Below are 23,557 nucleotides of genomic sequence, written 5' to 3' on the forward strand. Positions count from 1 at the left end.
TTCCATCTCCTTTAGGTGTAAAGTCATGTTGTGAATGTGAGACCTTTCTTTTTTCTTGAGAAAGGCTTGTATTGCTATATACTTCGCTCTTAGGACTGCCTTTGCTGCATCTCAAAGGTTTTGAACAGTTGTGTTTTCATTTCTATTTGTTTCCATGAACTTTTAAAATTCTTCTTTGACCTCCTGGTCGACCCATTCCTTCTTCAGTAGGATGCTCTTTAGCCTACACATATTTGAGTTCAAAGCCCTTGTTTCCTTGATTTTCTGCTCAGATGATCTGCCCATTGCAGTGAGTGGAGGATTAAAGCCCCCTACTATTGTTGTATTATTATTGATGTATTTTTTTAATTCTTTATAATTGTTATTCTGAACTCTAGTTCCGACATCTTACTTATACCCATACTGATTAGGTCCCTGGCAGTCAGTACTGCCTCTTGTTCTCTTTTTTGAGGTGAGTTTTTCCATCTTGTCATTCTTGCAGAAAGTGGTCACTTTTCTATTTGTAGAATTGCAGCAATTCTTTTCTTAGATCTCTGGTTGAGTTCTCATGTCTTCAGAGTGATTTGATAGCTACCTAGCTGAATTCCTGGGACCAGACAAACTAAGGTCTCCTACTCCTCCACCATCTTGCACTCTTCTCAAGGTTTTGGTTTTTAAATGTGATGTTGTCCATAAACTGCAAGAAAGCCAGCAGAGAGGGGAAAGATGAAGATGGAGCACAAAGGTGGAATGCTAGAACAAACCCAGAGATATGGGAAAATAGGCTTGAACATCACTAGAAGAGTGCCCTTGTCTTCTGAAACTGGGAGAACACACAGATGCAGTAGGTACAGATACCATTGTAGGTCAGGGGAACACATATGGGTGTGCTTCTCTGAATACTTCAGTTTTCTGTTTTCTTAGCTAAGTCATGATGTGGGTCTTTTCATCCAGAGGTATAGGTTGTGTATGGCTAGGCACTTGATGGCATGGAGAGTATTTAGAAAGCAGGCTGAGGGAATAGGAGGAGAGGATGGCCAAGGGTTGCTGATAGTCCCATGACAGCAGCATTAATCCACAGTCAGGGCTCATATTCCCCCTTTAGCAGTGCTTACAGCCCAGGGTTGAGAAAGTAAAAAGACTGATGTTGAGCTGAGCTTGGGGTGTTGATGCTGGCAGGAGGACTGGTATATCCAGAAACAGAAAGTGAATCAGTCACAGAGGTGATCTGAGCTGCTTGAGGAAAAAAGTCCAAACGGCATTGATCAGCCTAGGAGAATATGGAATATCAAAGATTGTTATCTGTGTCTGAGGCCAAAAAATACCTGTGGCAGGAGTGGCAGGGGCAGGAGCTAGAATGATAGAAGATTACAGGCAGACAGCTGGAGAGAGCCAAGTGGTTGGATGGCATTCACGTGAACATCGAAAGATCTAAGTTTCAAAGTTCTCAAGAAAGGGAAGAGGTCCGTATGTTGGAGAGTGTAGGCAATAAGGAACATTAAATGCAGCTCTGTCAAGACTAACCCACAGGAGGTTGGACTTCGTATGCTGAGTAGAGCTGAAAATAGACTTTATTTTTTAAACTCCAGGGGACTAACACAATTAAAAATAAGAATAGTTAATAGGTTGGCTGGTCATCAGAAAATATTTTAATCAATTACCTATCTTACCAACAGAAACAAATATAAAAAACAAATTGGAGGAAAAAGTACAGACAAGCAACAAGAAGTATGAAATAACCAGAAATAAGTTTAAGAGGACTTAAAAACAATATAGCTACTACAGGAGATAATTAATAGAAAAGTTTACCTTGTTTGAAAGGAAAACTTAACATCATAAAGATAGTTGTATTCCTTATATTTTAAGTTCAGACTGAATTTCAGTGACTCTCTCCAACATTACAGACTGAATCTAAAATTCCTCTGAAAGAATAAGCTTGTAGAACATCCAGGCTAAATCTAAATGGTAGAAGGTAGACTCGTGGCTTATGACAGATTCTCAAGCTCTAGGATTTAACTTCAGCACATCTTACCTGTTAACACCCGATCTCATCGCCAACCACCTTATTTAAGTGATTATTTACATTACTCATAATTTTGAAACAAACTCATTCAAAAACTCTATTTAAAGCGTACTTTCCAAGTTATATTCAAATTTATGCATTGTAAAACAGAGATTTTCATGTGAGCCTTTTGTTTAAAACCCCTCTCTAAACATTTACTTGAAATCTGCTCTGGTTTAAGACCTTGAACATAACTGGTGTCCCAAAATCCATTGTTGTCCTTTTTCTTCTCTTTTTAAAATACATTTTAAACAAATTAACATATGTGATTAGAACAAGCTGATGGTAGTAAAACCTTGACCACCACAGATCATAGCAAAAAAATAAAAGAAAAATCACTAGTAATTTTATCTCCCAAAGAAAATTCAAACATGATTTGTATTTTGATTTTCGATAATGCATTTAACTAATATAGAAACTTCATTCCTGAGGGTGGCATTACATATTCATCATTAATGGGGATTATTTTTCTAGAAGTACTGGTTTGTGCTGATAAATATACTCCTCTTTCCCAGCCCACATTAAAGGATCACTGGGTCAAAGAATCAGACATAACTGATTTGCTTCTCACTTGGCCTAATAATCTTTGGCTTCGTTTACATTCACCTCCGTAGTTTAAGTATTTTAGTGGGTATAAAACTGAAATCTTAAAAAGGTTTGAAGTAGGGGCACCTGGGGGGCTCAGTTGGTTAGGCATCCCACTCTTGATTTCGGCTCAGCTCATGATCTCAGGGAGGTAAGACTGAGCCTTAACGGCAGGCTCCCCACTCATGCCTAAGATCTTCTTTCTCCCTCTACCTCTGCCCTCCCTCTCTAAAGAAAAAAGAAAAAAAATGGCATGAAGTAGAATGTTCATTTAAGAATGTTCATTTTTACAGCCCACCCACCATCTCCCAGGTGGTTCTGACATATAAGGTGCTTAGGCCCCACTTTCAGAATCACTAATTTATGGAGTTCACAGACAGATTTTACCAGAAACCATATGGCTCAAGCCTACCTAAAATGGCCTGTTGTGGAAGAGAAGAAAGTGCTTCAGCTTTATTTGTATTCTCTGTCCTGGTTTTGGTAAGTGCTGTTTCAGTCTGTGTGTTCGAGTCTTAAGCCAGGCTCCCATTAATTAGTAAGAAAACCAGGCCCTCCAGGCAAAAACTTGAGGCTGTAGAGCTTGCTCACTCGCACTCTCTTTCCCATCTTCCTCCTCTTTTGTCTCCAAAGACCCCCTTTACCTGGACACCTACTCCCTCCCAACCTCCCCTCCCCCCATGAAACCAGCCTTCTCTCAGCTGTGGTGGGAAGATGCCACCAGTGACTTCATGTGTTGGTATTACATTCATAACAGTAAGACTAGAGACAGATGCCTTCTAGTACCCCCTCCCCGGTTCTAGCTTACCTTTTTATTTTATTTTTATTATTTCTTTTTCTGGCTTACTTTTTTAGAGATTATTCCAAAGAGATGTAGGGGTGCATAATGGGGTGGGGACTGGAGGAGCAAGCAGGGATAGTGGGGAGGAGATTCAGGTCTACTACAAAACAGGCTACCCATTATCTCCCATGATTAGCCAACTTTACTGTGCAAGTAGCTGCTTTTAAAATTAGCCTTCAGCTTAGAAAATACATTTCCTCAGCATTCTTTCTAGGATAACCTGATAGTTTGGTATGTGAAGCCTTTCAAGGAGAGGGTAGCTCTTTTTCATGAACAGGACTCTAGGGTTTTTGTTCTAAGAATTGGCAAGAACTAACTTCTTGCAAAGATAAAAGGGCAATTGTCATTTGTGGTATATATTTATGATTGACAAAGTCTGAGCACCAAGTACTTTTGAGAGAGAGCTGATCATTGCACCTAGAATGCCGTATTTTGTTTCAAACCCACATACTGCTTGCTTTTTAGATGCTTAACTTTCCATCATTTTTTTGTGCCCAGGAGGGCTGACCTAATCCTACAAATTCTCAAAGACCAATAAGTGCATCTATGGAAAAGCCTAGACAACTCCCAAGTACCAGCACAGCCCAAGGCCTCACTGACAAATGGGACTGATGAGCCAGAGGAAATGGCTCACACCACATGTGTCTGCTGAGCAGCACGTTTCTCTCAAGAACATCCCTTGGGTGTTGAAAGGCAGGGGTTGGGGGATGGTAGAGAGGAGCAGGTGCAGCATGAGCTGCAGGCAGGATATGAATGTGGCACTAATATCCCAACTCCTGTCATGAGGGCTCATCCAATTAGATACATTTTGCTCACAGTGACAACCAGCTTCTTGATGACCTGTGTAATTGCAAGTCTCTTTTCCTTCATCCCCAAGAAGACCTAATTTGGCCCAGGTGTTGGGATTAGGAACTATTTCTGTTTTCCCCAGAGTAGCCAGAGCAACTAGGCCTCCCCAAAAAAGAGAGTCCAGAACATGGAGATATCATAGGGTTACTTGCTATGGCCAAGCCGGCAACAGCCTTATATACTGATGCAGGGAATGTGAACTCTTCCAAATCCCCTGTTGGATAGTCCCAATATCCAGCATGTGCCTAGAGATGATTTATTTCACTCTAACCCTATGTACTGGAAAAATAATTTTCCCTCTACTCCTCTGAGTCTTTAGCTGAGTCTCCCATAATAAAAGGTAGATTCACAAGAACACTATTAACATGTTTACCTTATGTACACGTGGGAGATAGCCAGGGAAGTATGAGTAACTCAAAAAGAGGTGGCTTTAGAAGTTAGTATTAAATACCATCTTTATAGAGAAGGGGGAGGGAGGATGTGAGCCTCTCAGAGGAGAGTAAATGATTTTTAGGAAAGAAGGGCCTGAAGAAGAATAGGCAGGAGATATGACAATTTATGACAGATTGTCGGTGTGGGTGTGAACTTCTAGTCTATTCTTTGGTGATGAGTCAATCCTTTGTGGTTGATGAAACTCCCAGGAAATTCCTTCTGGAGAATCTATCTTTAGGCAGGGAAGGGACGTTCAGAGCAAGCCTGTCTGTGCATTTTCTCTCCTTTATTTATTTTTTTTTTTTCTCCTTTAAATGCCTACAGCTCAAAATAGACCACATACCGAAGCAGCGTCTTTTGGGGTGATATGGCCTACTACTCTTCAATAATAATAATACACAATGCTAATACTTTCCCTAAACAATGGATTTCACTTTTTAAAAAAGATTTTATTTATTTGTTTGTTTGTTTGTTTGTTTATGAGAGAGCATGAGTAGGGGGAAGGGCACAGGGAGAGGGAGAGGGAGAAGCAGACTCCCCACTGAGCGGGGAGCCCCATGGAGGACTCCATCCCTGGACCCCAAGATCCTGAGTTGAGCCGAAGTCAGACACTTAACTGACTGAGCCACCCAGGTGTCCCTCACTTATTTTTTTAATCAGTGACAGTTGTTAATCCTTTTGGGGTTTGACGTTGATACTGTGTTTATTTTTTTTGTATTCAACTTACAGATGCAGTGATAATATAGGGATTTACTTCAAAATAAGTGGGAGTTGGGAGGAGAGGGAGAGACATAGATGAAACCAGATTAGCCATGAGTAAATAATCATTCTTTTGTCTACTTTGTATATATCATAAAACTTTCATAGTAAGTAGTTGGAATTTTTTTCTAATCATTTATGAAAAGAAGTGGGAACTTTTAATTACCCAGCCAGCTGTGATATAAACTAAGTATTAATCCCCCAAAATAGATCAGCCTGAGTTTTTCTAATGAGATCTAGGACTGATCTTCAAACATTGTCACTATTCTCTTTATGAACACCACCTAGCTTCATTAGTCAAACAGAAAATGCATATACTACCATAAACTTCTTTCCTCCAAATTTTTAAAAATGGAAAAAATATTTTCTAAATTAAAGCATGATAGGACAGAGAGCAGCTCTATGCAGTGCAGGTTTGTAGTACATGCTGTGGGAGGGGGGGACCCGGAGTGGAGGCAAGAAAGCTTAGGCTCTCATTCAGACACTGAAATATGATAAACATCCCTTAGGAAGATGCCAGTCCCAGAAACCATGCATTGGGCTGCTCTTAGGAAGCCACAGATCATGTAACAGATTCTTTTCCTTGAGCCTTATCCATTTCAGAGGTGTAAAATGAAGAAAAGCAATCTTGTGTTCTTCCAGTTTCTTGGAATCAGCAATATCTAAGCATTGCCCTTTAGACTCTTAAGAAAATAAAGCCAACTAAGGTGTGATGGCCTCTTCCAACAGCAATGATGAGCCCATATGGGCTTGGTGAGGCTGACGCCACTGCCTTTCACCCAGTTTCCTGGAAAGAAACAGTAAAGCTTCCTCGATGGAAATGTACCTTCTTGACCCACAAATATTTGCTGTATCATTTTGTCAATCTTTGCCTGGAAGAACTGGAAGGGCACACCATTGCCTCACTAAAACCACCCCTGACTAGTTTGGTCCAGGTTTGCCAGAACAGGATCCACCCCCTCTCCCCCAGAAGAAAATTTCTCTGACCTTTCCCGTGCCAGTCTTCCCAGGTCCAGGAATCCCAAGTGAAGTACGTCCCTTCCTGTTGCTATTTATGCTGTCTGGTGTAGCCAGAAAGGGCTCTGGGCTAGAAATCTGAATGCCTGGCCTCTTGAGGGCTGATTTATGGAATGTGAAGTACTTCAGGGAAATGAGGAGAGCACTTAAGGGATACAGAAAACGGTGGACCCTGCCCATCAGGAGCTTATGGCCCAAGGGGGGAAAAGACAAGTAAACTGTAGCTAGTCACAATTTTAAAACAAACCCCTCATTAAAGCATGCGGTTGTCTTGGCAGTCATACCTTATAGGGTGCTGGGAAGGAGCATTTTATTTTATCTTTTAAAATTTTGTTTATTCATGAGAGACACAGAGAGAGAGGCAGAGACATAGGCAGAGGGAGAAGCAGGCTCCCCACGGAGAGCCCAATGCGGGACTCGATCCCAGGACTCCGGGATCATGACCTGAGCCAAAGACAGACGCTCAACCACTGAGCCACCCATGCATCCCAGGAGGAGCATTTTAAAAAGAAGAGTCAGTCCTTAGGGCACACAAGGAACTGGGCAAGGTTCTCTATAGGATGAGGTCCCACCAAAGCTAATCTTGGAAAATAATCAGTGCTTGCCAGGCCCAAGAAAGACGGCTTAGGAAGCCCAAGCACATGATTGGGGCAACATGGCAGGAGGTTAAAATCCAAAGACGGAGGTTCCAAATTGCAGAGGGCCTCCCTAATTCATCTCCAGCTGCATCCTGGAGGCGCTGGAGGTCCGGAAGGGTTTCAGTGGGGTGGGGGTGGGGAGATGATGTGACTGTCATACCATATTGGGGTTTTTTTCAAGATCACAGGGTAACGTGATCTTCCATACAGAGGAAGTGAGATGGAGGAAGTGTCTCTCATAGCTCAGATGAGGTAGCAAGGTAGAGTGGGGTCCAGGCAGAGGACATGGAGGACCCCAGTGAAGCCAGAAGAACCAGGAAAGAACAGGCAGGGGCGTAACTGGAAAATATTAAGAAGGTAAATTTCACAGGTTTTGGTGTCTGAATGAGTTTGGTGGGAAACCGATAATCAAGGTGTGGGAGTAATGGGGGTTCTAGGCACTCAGATTATTGTGTAGTCCCTCAGGGCCCTTCCATAGTTTCCTTACTTGTGACATATGGATAATGGGTGTCCTATACCCTCGCCTCGGACAGTTTTCACGAGGGCTGGTATGGGCCCATGCACGGCGTGGGTGTGCATGCTCTTTGAGAATCGCAGTGCAAATTTAAATCATTTGGAAAATCCTATATGGGGTGGCAAAGGAGAGGGCGGAGGCAGAGAACAGGTATTTGGTGAAGCAATATATTTTCAGCACAGGTAAAGAAGATGCATATCTGTGGTGGGAGAAATTAAGAACAGGAAATAAGGATGTCAGATACAAGATTTGTTAAAATGTATTTCGGGATCCCTGGGTGGCGCAGCGGTTTGGCGCCTGCCTTTGGCCCAGGGCGCGATCCTGGAGACCCGGGATCGAATCCCACGTCGGGCTCCCGGTGCATGGAGCCTGCTTCTCCCTCTGCCTGTGTCTCTGCCTCTCTCTCTCTCTCTGTGACTATCATAAAAAAATAAAAAATAAAAAATAAAATAAATAAAATAAAATAAAATAAAATAAAATAAAATAAAATAAAATAAAATAAAATAAAATAAAATGTATTTCATGGCGCCTGGGTGGCTGAGTCACTTGAGCGTCCGACTCTTGATCTCAGCTCAGGTCTTGATCTCAGGGTTGTGAGTTTTGTTGTTGTTTTTTTTTGTTTTGTTTTGTTTTTATCTATTTAGGCTTACTGCTTCTATTTTCTTGGAAGAGGTACTAATTTTCATGTAAAAATTACACTAGTTCTAATTCTTCTATCCTATGAAAGTTGCGTATCTTAGAAATACTGGGATAAACATTCCTTCTCAATAGCAGTAAGTTACTTGATAATTATTACATATTTTGATACATGTAATAACAATTATTATATATTATGTATTTAATTGTATCATATTAATATGATATATGCTATATTATATCATATGTGATATATTATGATATAAATATCAAATAATTTTCTGACAGTGATACATGTTAAACACAGGGATAGATTCCAGGGGGAGAAAAACACAGATAAGAGACAGTTAATGGGTTTACTTTCATGAGCAGGTTACATTAATAATTTTGAATCTTGAGGGACACCTGGGTGGCTCAACAGTTTGAGTGTCTGCCTTTGGCTCAGGGCGTGATCCTGGGGTCCTGGGATCAAGTCCCACATCAGGCTCCTCGCAGGGAGCCTGCTTCTCCATCTGCCTGTGTCTCTGCCTCTCTCTGTGTCTTTCATGAATAAATAAGTAATATCTTTAAAAAATAATAATAGTTTTGAATCTTGAAACTCAAAATAACCAAAGATGTACTCTTTTTAAATTTTTTGCCATAAGGTAATATGAACTGTTCTTTGCTTAAGGAGGTATTTAGTTTGGAAGTGTTTTAGTTAAACCAAAGCGTCTTATAGAAATATGGTTTTCTCTAATCTATGGATGTTGCATTTTTTTAAAAGGGAGCCTGGTTGGTGCAGTCAGTCGGTTAAGCATCTAACTCTTGATTTCGGCTCAGGTCATGATCTCAGGGTCCTGAGATTGAGCCCTGCGTTGGGCTCCATGCTTAGCGGTGAGTCTGCTTCTCTCCCTCTCCTCTGCCCCCCCCCCCCCCTTACTCACATGCTGTCTCTCAAATAAATAACCTTTAAAAAGTAAAATTTAATTTATAAACAAATCAAAATAAGCAACAGTACCTTTTTTTGTCTAGTGGTTGAGCCTCCTTAATTTTCATTACACATAACTCCTGAGTCTTAGTAATATAAAGCATTTAAGCAAAGAGAATTTTCGTGGGCACTGATGACATCCAAAGGGCCCATGCCTATTTTGATCACTGAGGGGGATGTGGACTAATCTGAAGCTGACTTCTGGAAATTCCTTTATGGCAAAGCCCAGTGAACACCCTGAGCTGTCCTCACATACATGCAATTCTGAACCGTGAGATCAGAGTACAGAAGCCCGAGGAAGTAGTACTGCTGAGTTGGAGTGGGGAAAACAAAGGAGAAACAGTTTTCCAGAGCTCTCTCTGGTGCTATTTTGGACTCTTGTGGCAACTTTTAACTCCGCTGGGATGCCCATGGACCTGAGTCTTTTAGCTCTCTGGCTTTTGATCTCCCCCCTGCCCCTCCTCCCGCCCCCTATGTAGAACAGAAAGAGTTCCGGGAAATGAAGGGTGTAAGAGGAAAGAAAGCACTTTAGTCATCACAGATGACAGCCAGGGTGGCAGGAGGAAGCTCCTGTCTCCTGTCTCCAGTCTTCAAATCCAATTGCCTCCTCCAGCAGCTGAAGCTCAAAGCAGCACAGCCTGTTTCCACGGACACAGTGGGGGCTCCTCAAAACAAGAACAAACATTGCTCTTCAAGGCAGCTTCCAGTGTCCCTGGCTTGGGGTTTTGTGGGTTTTTTTATTGCTTTTTTTTTTTTTAATGTTACTGTGCTATTAATAGGTAAAATATTTCCTTCTGGTTAAGTACATGTATTTCTGGCACAATACATTCCCTCTCTCTCCCAAATAAAAGTTGCTATCTATCATGCATGGTAACAAGAGAAATGAAACTTAATTCAGGAGGCATTTATATTCACATAAAGACATGTTCTGCCCATGTCCTTGACTAGTGATGTCCTGCTGGGTGGGGGTGGGAGGGAGGTCCCTATGTTTCCCCCTTTTCCTCTTACCACCTGGTCCTTTTCCTTTTCAATGCTGGAAAAGCACCTATAAATACAGACTTCCTCACATTCCTCTTGTTCAGTACCCATGTATCAGAGGACAATTTTCTCAGGAGTATCATTTTTTAAAAAAGATTTCATTTATCTATTTGTGAGAGAAAGAGTGCATGAGTTGGAGGGGCAGAGAGAGGTACAACTCAAGCAGACTCCCCACTGAGCACAGAGCTGGTCTCACAGGGCTCCATCTCACGACCCTGAGATCATGAGCTGAGCTAAAATCAAGAGTGGGATGCTCAGCCAACAAACCCACCCAAGCACCTCTCAGGAGTATCATTTTGAGAAAGTTGTACCTCATTTTAGGGCAGGGCCCTGTTATTTTCTCAAAAACTGAAGGCTTCTCTCCCAGCAGCACATGTAGGCCTCAGCCACTTGATTTTCTATCATTGCACTCACCTCTTCTTAGGTTTTTGCTCTACAGACACCTTCTCTGTGGCAGTCCTAACACCCATGTTAATTGTTCCTTTCTCTTTGCACATGGTAACTTTTTTTTAAAGATTTTATTTATTTATTCATGAGAGACCTAGGCAAAGAGAGAAGCAGGCTCCTTGCAAGGAGCCCGATGCCAGACATGATCCCAGGACCCAGAATCACACCTTGAGCCAAAGGCAGACGCTCAACCGCTGAGCCACCTATGTGTCCCGCACACTGTAACTTTTTATGACTTCTGCCTGAAGCCTTTATCCTCACAATTTTGTACTGTCCTTGGTCCTCTTTTCCTTTAAATTGTGGTTCCAAATTGATACTCTGTGATGGAACCACACACCTGCATTATCATCTTTATTCTGGGTTTTAATGGGTTTGATAGAATAGTGGGTTTAGTTTTTTTTTTTTTTAAACGTGTGCCAGTTGTCTTTATTTCAGAAGTAAATCTGTTGAGGAAGGTGACAGTGCTTAAATATTTGTTCTTCCCTTCTTCCTTGCCCGGTTCAGGATGTGGTGGTAGATTCAAAGACTATGCATGTGGCTGTTTACCTTGGATATCACCTCTCTTTTGGTATAGAGGTGTTTAAAGCTCCTTGAAAGAACTTCTTAATTATCCTTAAATTCTCGCATTCCTGTTCTGGGCGATAGGCACATTTGTGAATTTGAACAGTTAAAAGTCCAATTTAGGTAAAACAGCTTTGTTTTTATCATTCAGAATTGCTTGTAATTGCAAATGGCTATTTTATCACATGGCATATTCTTTTTCTGCATTATGTCCCATAAATATATTCCCAGTGATCCAGTTGCTCCCCCATAATCTAGGCTTTAATTTATAGTTACTTCTCAAGTACCTGAGGTACTTTCTGATCTTACTTAATATTCATGATATTTTGAATATTTTCCATAATAGCTAAAGATTTGTTAATATTGTACTTTCTCTAAATTTTCTTCCCTGAATTTCATGCCCTTCTGTATTCCTAACTTTCTGTTTTGCTAAATATTTAATTCTGCTCTTAAAATCTAGTTATTTCCCATATACATCCTTTAGGCCAAAGAGTTAATAAATATCCTCGAAGATATCTTAGGTCCATGAAAGTGGCTTATTCTGACATTTAGCAATTGCTGATAGAAAAACAACTTCAAAAAAAGGGGTGGAGATAGAAATTTTAAAAATTTTAAAGTCTTTGCCCCTGAGAAAATTGTACTCTCAGGGATCCCTGGGTGGTTCAGCAATTAAGTGCCTGCCTTTTCGGCCCAGGGCGTCATCCTGGAGACCCGGATTGAGTCCCACATCGGGCTCCCTGCATGGAGCCTGCTTCTCCCTCTGCCTGTGTCTCTGCCTCTCTCTCTCTCTCTCTCTCTCTCTCTCTCTCTCTGTGTGTGTCTCTCGTGCATAAATAAATAAAATCTTAAAAAAAAAAGAAGGAAAATTGTACTCTTGTATAAGGGAGCTATAGTAAACATATTTTTAGAAATTTTTTTTAGCACTGAGCAGTGCAACCTACAAAATACTATCTATATGCCCAGAGTGTAACTCATTGTCCGCAGCATCCATTTGCCTTTCCTGGAAATTGGAAAAGTCACTTGCTGTCTCCTTGATGTATTTCCTTGTCATTTTATTTTATTCTTTTCCATTTGTGCTTGGTCTCACTACTGAGAAGTTACTTAGTTTGATTATAATTTTGCTTGCGATCTTCTCGTCCATCAATGAAGATGGTCTGAATCTCCACAAGGTTTCAAATGATCGCTCACCTAACTAGTGATCGTGTGAGGAATAAGTTTGTACACGGTGCTGATTCAGTGTAAGGGAAAGTGGAAAGACAGCCTTTTTCTCCCTTCTCCCACCTTCAACGTGGGCGTCTTCCAACACAAGTTGTAAATCACACCTGGGAATGAGTTTATGATGTAGCTTGAAACAAAATGTAAACCCAAGCCCTTTTTAAAATGTCGATTGTTGGGGCACCTGGCTGCCTTGGTCCGTAGCTCATGTGCCTCTGGATTTCCGGGTTGGGAGTTGAAGCCTCACATTGGGTATAGAGATTACTTAAAAAAAAAAAAAAAAAAAAAAAAAGAGTGCTCATTTTTGATCATAGTGCAGATATACTCAAAGTTGTATTTTCAGTAAGTATTCGTTTCTTGTATCCAGACTCGAGAGCTTAAAGAGATGGAGGCCAGTATTAGAAAGGTATATAATTAGATATGGAACAGTGTGTAGTTGTGGGGAGCTGGGAAGGAGCAGAGAGGATGGGCCAGGCTAGAGCCAGCGCGCAGGGAGGATGGAACGGGATGTGAGCGAGGCCTGCGGCAGAAGACCAGCGTGGCTGGGACGGACACCTCTTTCTGAAAAGTAGAGGAAGATGACAGAACTCTGGCAGGTCTTGGCCCTCATCCAGATGCCGCGGTCCGATGCCCAGTGGACACCATTGTGGGCCCTGCAGCAGGGCCATGACGTCACGGAGGCCGGCCCGGGAGGATGACTCAGGCATTGGTGTCCTCAGAGGCTTGCAGAGGGACAACCCGGCAGTCACTGCTGTGCGTTCAGAGGTTGGAGGGAAAAATCTGCAGCTGCGGCTCTTCTGCCCTGGTGACTTCATCCTGAAGCAGTGACAAAAGCCCTTTTGGGTTGTTTTCTTTTTCTTTCTTTTTTCTTTTTCTTTTTTTCCCTTTGTAAGCATGAGCTAGTTGGAGTTGAGTTTCTGTCCCTTCAGAATCAGAATCCTGACTATTATTTTTTTTCTTGTTTCCACTGCATTTATTACTAGTATAAAAAGATGTTGAAAAGAAATTCATTCTCAGTTCTCCAGCGGCTCTCATCCTTCCCTCTTGCCCACACAGCTCCTGACCCATTTCCTCAGGGCCAGTGCAAAACCAAACCTGTTCACTGCCGTTTTCACAGAAAACAGCCAGTGCCAGGGATGTAGGGAAGAAGGTTAGACGAGGGCGACAGTACCGTCCAGGTTCCACCCAAGGTAGGCCAGGTGGAGATTCACAGAATTCAGACGAAAGGGCTGGTGGCCTCACAATGATGTACTCTAACTAACGTGGGCTGGAGAGGAGATAGGATAGCCTGTAAGAGGCTTTAGAGGACATCTCATGGGCTTGTGTCAAACCCCGAAAAACCGACACCAGGAGAATGGGGAGACCAGGGAGGCAGTCTTGCGGAAAGTTTCACAATTCTCCCATGTTGGGAGGTATGGAAAGTCTAGAAGGCATCAAGAGCTTCACTCATTTTGGCAGAAAAACTTCCTCAAGTGTTGGGAAGTCACAATGAGAATCCTGACAATTAAATGCCTTTTTGGAATTGAGTTGTCTTAGGCCTTGAAAGAAAAGAGTGATTTGGGCAAACAAATTAGGAGAAGGTGGAAAGGTGAGAATGACTCACATGACTGGTCATGGGACAGATACATGTCCATTTTATTTTTATTTATTTATTCATGAGAGACAGAGAAAGAGGCAGAGACACAGGCAGAGGGAGAAGCAGGCTCCCTGCGGGAAGCCTGATGGGGGACTCGATCCCAGGACCCCGGGATCCCGACCTGAGCCAAAGGCAGAAGCTCAACCACTGAGCCACCCAGGTGTCCCATAGTTGTCTATTTTAATGCAAACAGAGGGGAGCTCTTTGGATGGTTTAAAGAGGTGTGTTGGGGCCAGTTGGAGGCCTGTGGTAAGCCATTCCTTGGTGCCTGGTATTGCAATGGAACGCAAGCTGTCACTCTTTGCTTTGGCCATGTGCTTGGGACTCAGCAGAAAGAGTTTCCAGCTGGCAAAACCTCTCCTATGCAGTGAGATACTCTCTTTGCTGTTGTTCTTCTGGGTTCTTTTGGTTTTTTAGAGCTTCCTCACGATAGGTTAGATATCCCTTGCTAACAATAGAATCTGTTAGATCTAAAACTAGATTCACAAAATCCCTCCCACCCAACTCCATTTCCTTTTGTGTTCCCTGCAGTTGTTGGTGGCAGTCCTAGCTCCTCCATCCCCCAGATAACCTTGGGTTATCTTGGATGTTGCTCTGTGTTGCTTGTTCTCTGCTCCCTTCTGGTGTTATATCTGGATTGTTCTCCCAGGCAGTCTCTCCTGCTTCTTGCCTTCACACTCAGCCCCCACCCCCACTCCATGCTCTGCCACTGATGAAGTTTAATCCTAAGTCTGTAGCTCTTCAGGCCCTCACAGTGGAAGTGTGGGAAAAGGTGGGCCCTTAATACCCTACCTTTTGACTCCTTCTGCTTAAAAATATTTGCTTTATCCCTGTTGCCAACCAAATGAAGTCTAAAAGCAGCTGACTCTTATTAGGAATCAAACATTCCAACAACAGAACTGCCACTTGTTACTGCTGCCTGTACTCCAAAGATCAAACTGCTAGATTTCCTGGTGCATGTATGACTTTTCCTTGTCTGCATGTTTTTGCTGCTGCCTTTCCTCATATTTCCTTCCAGTACTTCTACAAGTCTTAGTTATGCTGACCCCACTCAAATATCAATCCTTCCCCGATAATGGTTGCACAAATACGTCTCCTTGGGTAGAGAGGTGGCAGAGATGACTACAGTGTGGTAATGGGCGGGTTTGATTTTCTCCATCCAAAGGAACTGATTTATGTAATTGTTTTTATTTATGTATTGATTTACCACACAAATAGAAATACAATGTACACTCCTGGTTTCTGGCCCTGAAATGTATTTCTGACAGTGAAGAGAGAATAGAAATACTGCTCCCCCCATACCTGCACACAGGGTCATACTTATTTTCTCCACAGATCTCCTCTGATTCTCCTCTTCCCATTAGATTTCTGAATTCCCAAGGTGCTGTGTGTATGATAGACATCTGTTATAAGCTGTGTCATGCTTTAGGTGCTAAACCAAAAATCCCAGTAGGAGCTGTCCTTGGATATGGCAGCATCTGGCAGGATGGTTGTTATACAGCGTAGGAACTCGAACATTTGAAAGCAGGATATCCACCTATTTTTATGATATATGCTATATTATACATCTTTTTTTAAAAAAAGGTTTTATTTATTCATGTGAGACAGACAGACAGAGAGAGAGAGAGGCAGAGACACAGGCAGAGGGAGAAGCAGGCTCCATGCAGGGAGCCTGACGTAGGACTCAATCCCGGGTCTCCAGGGTCACTCCCTGGGCTGAAGGCAGCGCTAAACCACTGAGCCACCCGGGCTGCCCTTACATCTTCTTTATAAGGATATTATTATTTTTAAAAATATTCTATTTATTCATGAGAGACACACACACAGAGAGAGAGAGAGAGGCAGAGACACAGGCAGAGGGAGAAGCAGGTTCCATGCAGAGCCTGACGTGGGACTCGATCCCGGGATTCCAGGATCAGGCCCTGGGCTGAAGGCGGCGCTAAACCGCTGAGCCACCCGGGCTGCCCATATAAGGATATTATTATATTTTCAAGTGTTCAAAGAATAATACAGTGCGTTAAAATTTATAATGAACTCAGCCCTGTCCCATTCTCCGTCTGCCTCCCCAATAGCTTCTTCTAACTGTACCTGATTTTAGTGGCAGTGGTTACTTCATTATCTGTAGAAATGTTTGTATCCTGCTCTTTCTTGCTTATTAATGTTAAACCTTATCTTTTCACTTCCTGTTTTGATGGAACATAGGAGTCCACTCGAACTGCCTCCCTGCCTCCCTCTGCCTACTCCTGATGTTAAGTAGGCATTTTCCTCTTTCTAAGTCCTACTTTCTCTTTTATCTCTTTAAAGAATACATCAACCTACATTTGGTGAAGAGCCAGGGCACAGGTTTTCTCGTGAGAGCTTGGGGCTGTGGTTGGAGGGAGGTGAACGAGGGGGTCAAGAGCTGAGGAGGGGTGAAAAGGGCAGATCACCAAGTGCCTTGTAAGCCGTCGAGGACTTGGGACTCGGAGAATTGAGGAGGCAAGGCAGTTTCCCTCGCCCTAATGCTGTGAGCCGTTTCATGGGTGCCATCCTCTTTCTCAAAGATGCTCATTAGGAGGCTTGGGCGTTTTGTTTCTCTTGTTTGCTTATCTTAAGTTTTCTTCTCTGAATTCAGTTTCCTAAGGAGTTTACTTTCCTCTTGGTTTATCTCGGTCTTTTCATTCAGAATTCAGGCTTTCTTCAGAGCACCTGGGTGGCTCAGTTGGTTAAGCTTCTGCCTTCAGTTCGGGTCATGATCCCAGGGTCCTGGGATCAAGCCCCACGTCAGGCTCCCTCCTCAGTGGGGAGCCTACCTCTGCCTTTTCCTCTGTCCCTCTCCTTTGTTCCTGTGCGCTCTCTTGATCTGCTCCCTTTCTCTCTCAAATAAATAAAAATCTTAAAAGACTTCAGGCTTTCTTCAAGGGTCTGGCAAATCCTCTCGCATTTGCAAAGATCAAAAATTTAACACTAGTCCTCATTAAAATTATTACTTTTACTCTTTGTGCCAGGTATTCCTCTAGGCACTTAGGAAAAAACTTTTTTTTTTTTTTTAGTTTAACCCTTTATTATTAAGAATGTGTAAACACTGCTTTGTCTTGTGAGTATGGGTTACAAAATGTCTAGTGAAGGCAATTTGGCCGTGACTATAAATGTTTTAAATTGTGTGTATTTTGACACAAGTGTTCCATTTCCGGGGAAGGTACCTGTGGATAAACTGACACATAATAAACATTCAGGGACATTTGCTGCAGCTTTATTTGTATTGGTAATAAGACTGAAATCCACCTAAGTGCGGGTCAATAAGGAACTGGTTACATTATAATTCATCCATTTCAGTGGAACTCTAGGCAGTCACTAAAAAGAATGAGGAAGCTCTGTGTGTACTGATAGGGAAAGAACACCAAGATATATAGTAAGTAAAAAGAAAAAAAAAAACTGTATGACATCATGCTGTCATTTGTGCTTAGAAAGTACATATGCTCATGTACACAGAATCTTGCTCGAAAGACAGGAACTAGGAACAGCGTAATAGGTGACTGACTCTTTGGAGACAAACAAGGATAGAAGGGAGATTTGGGGGGTTTTTTTATTTGTAATTTTTTAATTGAAGTATAGTTGTTGCACAATGTTATGTGAATTGCAGGTGTATCGGCTAATGTCTACTGGTCTAGACATTATGCTGTGATCACCACAGGTGTAGTTACCATACAGTATGACAATACCAGGGACTCAATTCCTATGCTGTACCTTTCATCCCCCCTGACTAATTCACTCCATAAGTGGAAGCCTGTATCTCCCACCCCTTTAACCCCTACTTTGCCCATCCTCCTATCCCTACCCCTCTGGCAGCTCTCAGTTCTCTGTATTTATGGGTCTCTCTGCTTTTTGTTTGTATTTATTCATTTGTTTTGTTTTTTAGATTCCAAATATAGGTGAAATCATAAGATAATTTGTCTTTCTCTGACTTATTTCACTTAACACAATACCCTGTTTTCATTCTGTGTATATACTGCATCTTCTTTATTCATTCATTTATCAATAGATGCTTGGGTTGCTTCCATAGCTTGGCTGTTGTAAATAATGCTGCAGTAAACATAGGGATGCATATATCTTTTCAGATAGGTATTTTTGGTTTCTTTGGGTAAATACCCAGAAGTGGAATTACTGGGCTGTGTGGTATCTCTCTTTTTAATTTTTTGAGGAACCTCCATACTGTGTTCCACAGTGGGTGTCCCAAATTACATTCCCACCAAAAGTGCATGAAGGTTCCCTTTTCTCCACATCCTCACCAACACTTGCATTTTTCTTATCTTTTTGAGTCTAGCCATTCCGACAGGCTTGACATGGTAGCTCATTGTGGTTTTGATTTGCATTTCCCTGATGACTGCTGATGATTAGGCACATCTTTTCACATATCTTTTGGCCATATGTGTATCTTCTTTGGAAAAATGTCTCATCAGGTCCTCTGCCCATTTTTCAGTCAGATTGTTTTTTGGTGTTATGTGAGTTCTTTATATAGTTTGGTTATTAACCCCTTATTGGGTATATAGTTTGCAAATAGTTTCTTGCATTCACTAGATTGCCTTTCTGTTCTGTTGATGGTTTCCTACCTTGTGGAAAGGCTTTTTATTCTGGTGTAGTCCTAATAGTTTATTTTTGCTTTTGTTTCCTCTGCCTAAGGAGACATATCTAGAAGAATGTTGCTAAGATCAATGTCAAAGAGATTACTCACTATGTTTTCTTCTATGAGTCTTATGGTTTCGGGTCTTACATTTAAGTCTTTAATCCATTTTGAGTTTATTTTTGTATATAATGTAAGAAAGTGGTCCAGTTTTTCCAGCACCACTTATTGAAGAGACTGTCTTTCCCCCATTGAACATCCTTGCTTCCTTTGTCATAGATTAATTGAGGATATAAGTGTACGTTTATTTCTTGGCACTCCATTCTGTTCCATTGATCTATGTATCTGTTTTTGTGCCAGTTCCATACTGTCTTGATGACTACAGCTTTGTAGTATTTCTTGAAATCTGGGATCCTGATGCCTCCAGCTTTGTTCTTCTTTGTCAAGGTTGCTTTGGGTATTTGAGGTCTTTTGTGGTTCCATAGAAATTTTAGGATTATTTGTCCTAGTTCTGTGATAAATGCTGTTGGCATTTTGATAGGGATTGCACTGATTGTGTAGATTACTTTGGGTAGTGTGGACATTGTAACAGTACTCTTTCAGTCTTTGAGCACAGGCTGTCTTTCCATTTGTGTCATCTTCGACTTCTTTCAACAAAGCTTTACAGATTTTAGAGTTCCATTTGTAACTTTTGAATTGTGTACTTCTGCTTCTAGTATTTACTCAGAAGTGAATATATAGATAGATAAATAAAATTTAAAGTTTCTAGACAAAGATCTACTATATCAGAATTGTAGATGAAAGACTTTTTCCTGACTTCTAAAAATCTAGCTTGGGAGATTTTTCATTTACTTTGCAGTTGGAGAGGCTGACAGGTCTTAGAGAGGCCTGGTCCCCTGCACCAACTCCTGCACCTTTGCACCCCTTTCTGTGCCCTTCTTTTGGTTACCATAATGTCTCAATTTGTCTTGTGGTTGCTGCCCAGCCACCCCCCAGAGCCCTCCTCTGTCCTTGTGGCCCATAGCTTTGTTCCCACACATTGCCATCTGTGCCTACCAGCCAGCCTTGAAGCCACTAAGCAAGCAGCATATCAAAAACAAGGGTTTGGTGGGACGCCTGGGTGGCTCAGTTAGTTAAGCATCTGACCCATGATTTCTGCTCAGGTGTGGGCCCTGTGCTCAATGGGGAGTCTGCTCAAGATTCTCTCTCTCTCTCTCTTCCTCTGCCCCCCCCCCCCCACTCTCTCAAATAAATGATCTTTTAAAAAAAATAAATAACAGGGGTTTGGTGCCCCAGGTCTTGGCTTGTCCGGGTGTACCCTAGTTTCCAGTACAGGCTTTTTTTTTTTTTTAATTTATTTATTTATGATAGTCACAGAGAGAGAGAGAGAGAGAGGCAGAGACACAGGCAGAGGGAGAAGCAGGCTCCATGCACCGGGAGCCCGACGTGGGATTCGATCCCGGGTCTCCAGGATCACGCCCTGGGCCAAAGGCAGGCGCTAAACCGCTGCACCACCCAGGGATCCCCTCCAGTACAGGCTTTAAAAAAAATAAATAACAGGGGTTTGGTGCCCCAGGTCTTGGCTTGCCCGGGTGTACCCTAGTTTCCAGTACAGTACACTGTACTGTGACAGACCTGGTGGTAATCACAACAGTCTCATTTGTAGGATTTTATCTCTTGGAGATACTCTGGTGAAACATAACCTGTCTTCTAGTCACTTCCAAATCTCATTGGTTAAGACTGTGGTTTCAGTATATGGTGATCAGGGACTTTTTTAAGTGGCAGTGGATTTAAAACTACCCTTACCCATACTACCATAAGGGAGTTGATGACATTTTTTATGCTTTAGCTTACACCGATTTAACTTGAAGGTAGAGTTGAACACAAGGATTCATCACTGTGATTAGAAAAGGAGCACAACTACCTCGACTGAACCATAGGAGGCACTTGTTTTCATTTACCTGAGACGCCACTTAATCACTCACCTGAGGTGCAACTTAGTAGTCATTCTGCCCAGTAGCTACTTACCTTGACTTGCTTGGGATGATGGCTGAGTACAGCTCATTCTCAGCACAAGGGACAAAGGACCTGGGAGATGAAAGTGACAGGAGAAAAGATAGCTGAGTTTACCTTAAACTCAGAGAGACTCTTTCCAGGAAGAATATAAGAATTCTAATTCTGAAAAATTGTGAAATCTGAATCCTCTCATCCTCACTTTAATAAGGTCTGGGAATTGACTCACACTGCACTGTCGATAAGGATTGTCCAACCCGTTTTTTATTTATAGATTGTGTAACAATGTGGGGCAGTGTCTTACTGAAACCAGTACTTCCTATTCTGTAATAAAAATGCATTCCCCAAACAGTAACATCAGGCTTGGTTGGTAGAAGCATGACTGCCTCATTGTTCTGGAATTCCTACTGAGAAGCTTTCAGGGCCGATGAGTGATACTTATACTGGGTTAGAGATGGGAGAAGAAATAACCTGCCAAGGCCGAGTGAAGGTTAATCCTGTACTTCCAGCATCTGTTTCTTCTAAGTATTCCTAAAATTGTCATTCATTCATCTGTGTCCCCTGCCCAGCTCAGCATCCTGCTCTGCCAGCAGGTCCCTTCCAATAAACATTTGAAAGAGGAGGGTTAGAACAAGCTGCCACTAGAACCACATCTAGCGATCCTTGAGAAGTTAAGCACATTTTGCAAATACTGAATACCAATGTTGATTTTTGGGCGGAAAAGAGCCTTTGCCATCACTGCAGTTAAGAGTGTCAGACAAAGGGATCCCTGGGTGGCGCAGCGGTTTGGCGCCTGCCTTTGGCCCAGGGTGCGATCCTGGAGACCCGGGATCGAATCCCACGTTGGGCTCCCGGTGCATGGAGCCTGCTTCTCCCTCTGCCTGTGTCTCTGCCTCTCTCTCTCTCTCTCTGTGACTATCATAAATAAATAAAAATTTAAAAAAAAAATTAAAAAAAAAAAGAGTGTCAGACAAAGACAGGCTCAAGTGGTGTTGTGGAAAGTAAACACTGACCTCACCAGTAGGGCAAGAGAGCTCACTGAGGATGACATGGACCTTTATGCAGAACCCATGCCTGTATAAGATCCCACACTGGTTCTTGAACAGATGAAAGGATATCAGAGATGGAAAAAAATACAGCCAGGTCCTAGCCAATGGTCTGGACAACAAACTCCATGAAGACCTAGAGAGACTGAAGAAGATTTGGTCCCACATAGGGCTGCACCACTTCTGGGGACTTTGTGTCTGAGATCAGCTCACCAGGACCACAGGCTGTTGTGGCCACACCGTGGGAATGCCAAGGACAAATAAATCTTTAGGCCTTGTCTATTAGAAAAGAGAGAGAGAAAGAGAAGGAGGAAGAAAAAGGAAGCTTGTTCTTTTGGTTTTGTTTTATTTTGTAAAATTTTCTTGCAGTCAATGTCCCTGAAAGGCCCTTTCATCATCATCTTCTTCTTCCTTCTTCCTTCTCCTTTTTCCTCCTCCTCCTCCTCCTCCTTCTTCTTCTTTCTTCTTTTTTTTCTTCTTCCTCTTCTTTTTTTTTTTTTTTTTTTTTTAAGATTTTATTTATTCATGAGAGACACAGGCAGAGGGAGAAGCAGGCTCCATGCAGGGAGCCTGATCTCTGGTCTCCAGGATCAGGCCTGAAGGCGGCGCTAAACCGCTGGGCCACTGGGGCTGCCCTATTTTCTTCTTTTTTAAAGAAGAAAAAAAAGGAAAATACTGTGCTTCTTTATTTTCATGATTTAAACAAGACCTGTTATTTCATCTCCCCTTGTCAGTGAGTTCAGCTTTATTGACAGTAACATTATAGTTTCTGAGGGGCCTTGAGGAACCCTTCCATCGTCCTCCCACACTCTGCCAGTCTGCTGTTTGGATTCTACATAGTTCATCCTGCTGCCACAAGACCTCAGGGATGAGGGGTGCTTGTGGGAGTTCTCTCTCCTCTGTTAGGAATTGACTTGCTTAATTTTCCAAAACATCTTTTTAAAAAAGATTGTATTTATTTATTTGTTTGTTTGTTTGTTTATTTATTTATTTAAGCACACGCACAAGCAGAGGGAGAGGGAGAAGCAGACTCCCCGCTGAGCAGGGAGCCCAACATAGGGCTGGATCCCAGGACCCTGAGATCATGACCTGAGATGAAGGCAGATGCTTAACCGACTGAGCCACCCAGGCGCCCCCATAGCATTGTTAAGTCAACAAAACTAAAATTGAATCAGCCCATACATGAATTTCACTTCCTGTTGAGACACTGCCAGATGAATCCCCCATCCATCAACACATATAAATGGCCTCTATGAGCCACATGCTGAGCTGAGTGCTGTGGAAGAATACAGAAGTTCCCTGCTTTTAAGGAATGTTGTCTGGTAGTTGGGTACTTCAGACATTTGCCCAGAGCTGGGGGTACCGTAGCTCGGCAAGGCCATGCAGCAGTAGGGCTACCTCCAGAGGGGCACCTTTATATGAGTGCATCTTGGTGGGAGAGCTCTTTCTCAGGACACAGAGGTGTTGTACAGGATAGCAGTGGCTCCAATTCCTGCATAAAATTCAGTAAATACATAAATAAATGCTGAGTGGATTTTTGAGGGTCCACACACACTCTCCTTACTTAGAGAGGGCCTCTCAAGTGGATCAAGTCTCATGCTTTTGAAGAACAGGAATAATGTATGTGTCTTGGGGAGCACAGATAGGCAGAGAGATGCTCTAAAGCCCCTTAACTATTCTAAAATTATCCACGTCCATAAATTCCACTCGATGCCAAAATTAAAT

At 42.4% G+C, this 23,557-nt stretch overlaps 1 protein-coding gene across 8 annotated transcripts in view; it reads left to right on the forward strand.

The window, feature by feature from the left end:
* The window catches only part of GRAMD2B (GRAM domain containing 2B), a 110,455-nt gene that overhangs the window by 57,760 nt on the left and 29,138 nt on the right, over nt 1–23,557 (forward strand). The window contains exon 1 of one of the 8 annotated variants that reach the window (XM_049116016.1): nt 7,400–7,516. The exons of the other annotated variants lie outside the window; for them this stretch is intronic. The gene's annotated coding sequence lies outside the window, so the exon portion shown is untranslated. Of the gene's footprint in view, nt 1–7,399; nt 7,517–23,557 lie in introns of those variants that run through there. 8 annotated transcript variants of the gene reach the window in all.

The sequence above is a fragment of the Canis lupus genome, chromosome 11 (assembly GCF_003254725.2).
Source record: "Canis lupus dingo isolate Sandy chromosome 11, ASM325472v2, whole genome shotgun sequence".
Lineage (NCBI taxonomy): Eukaryota > Metazoa > Chordata > Mammalia > Carnivora > Canidae > Canis > Canis lupus.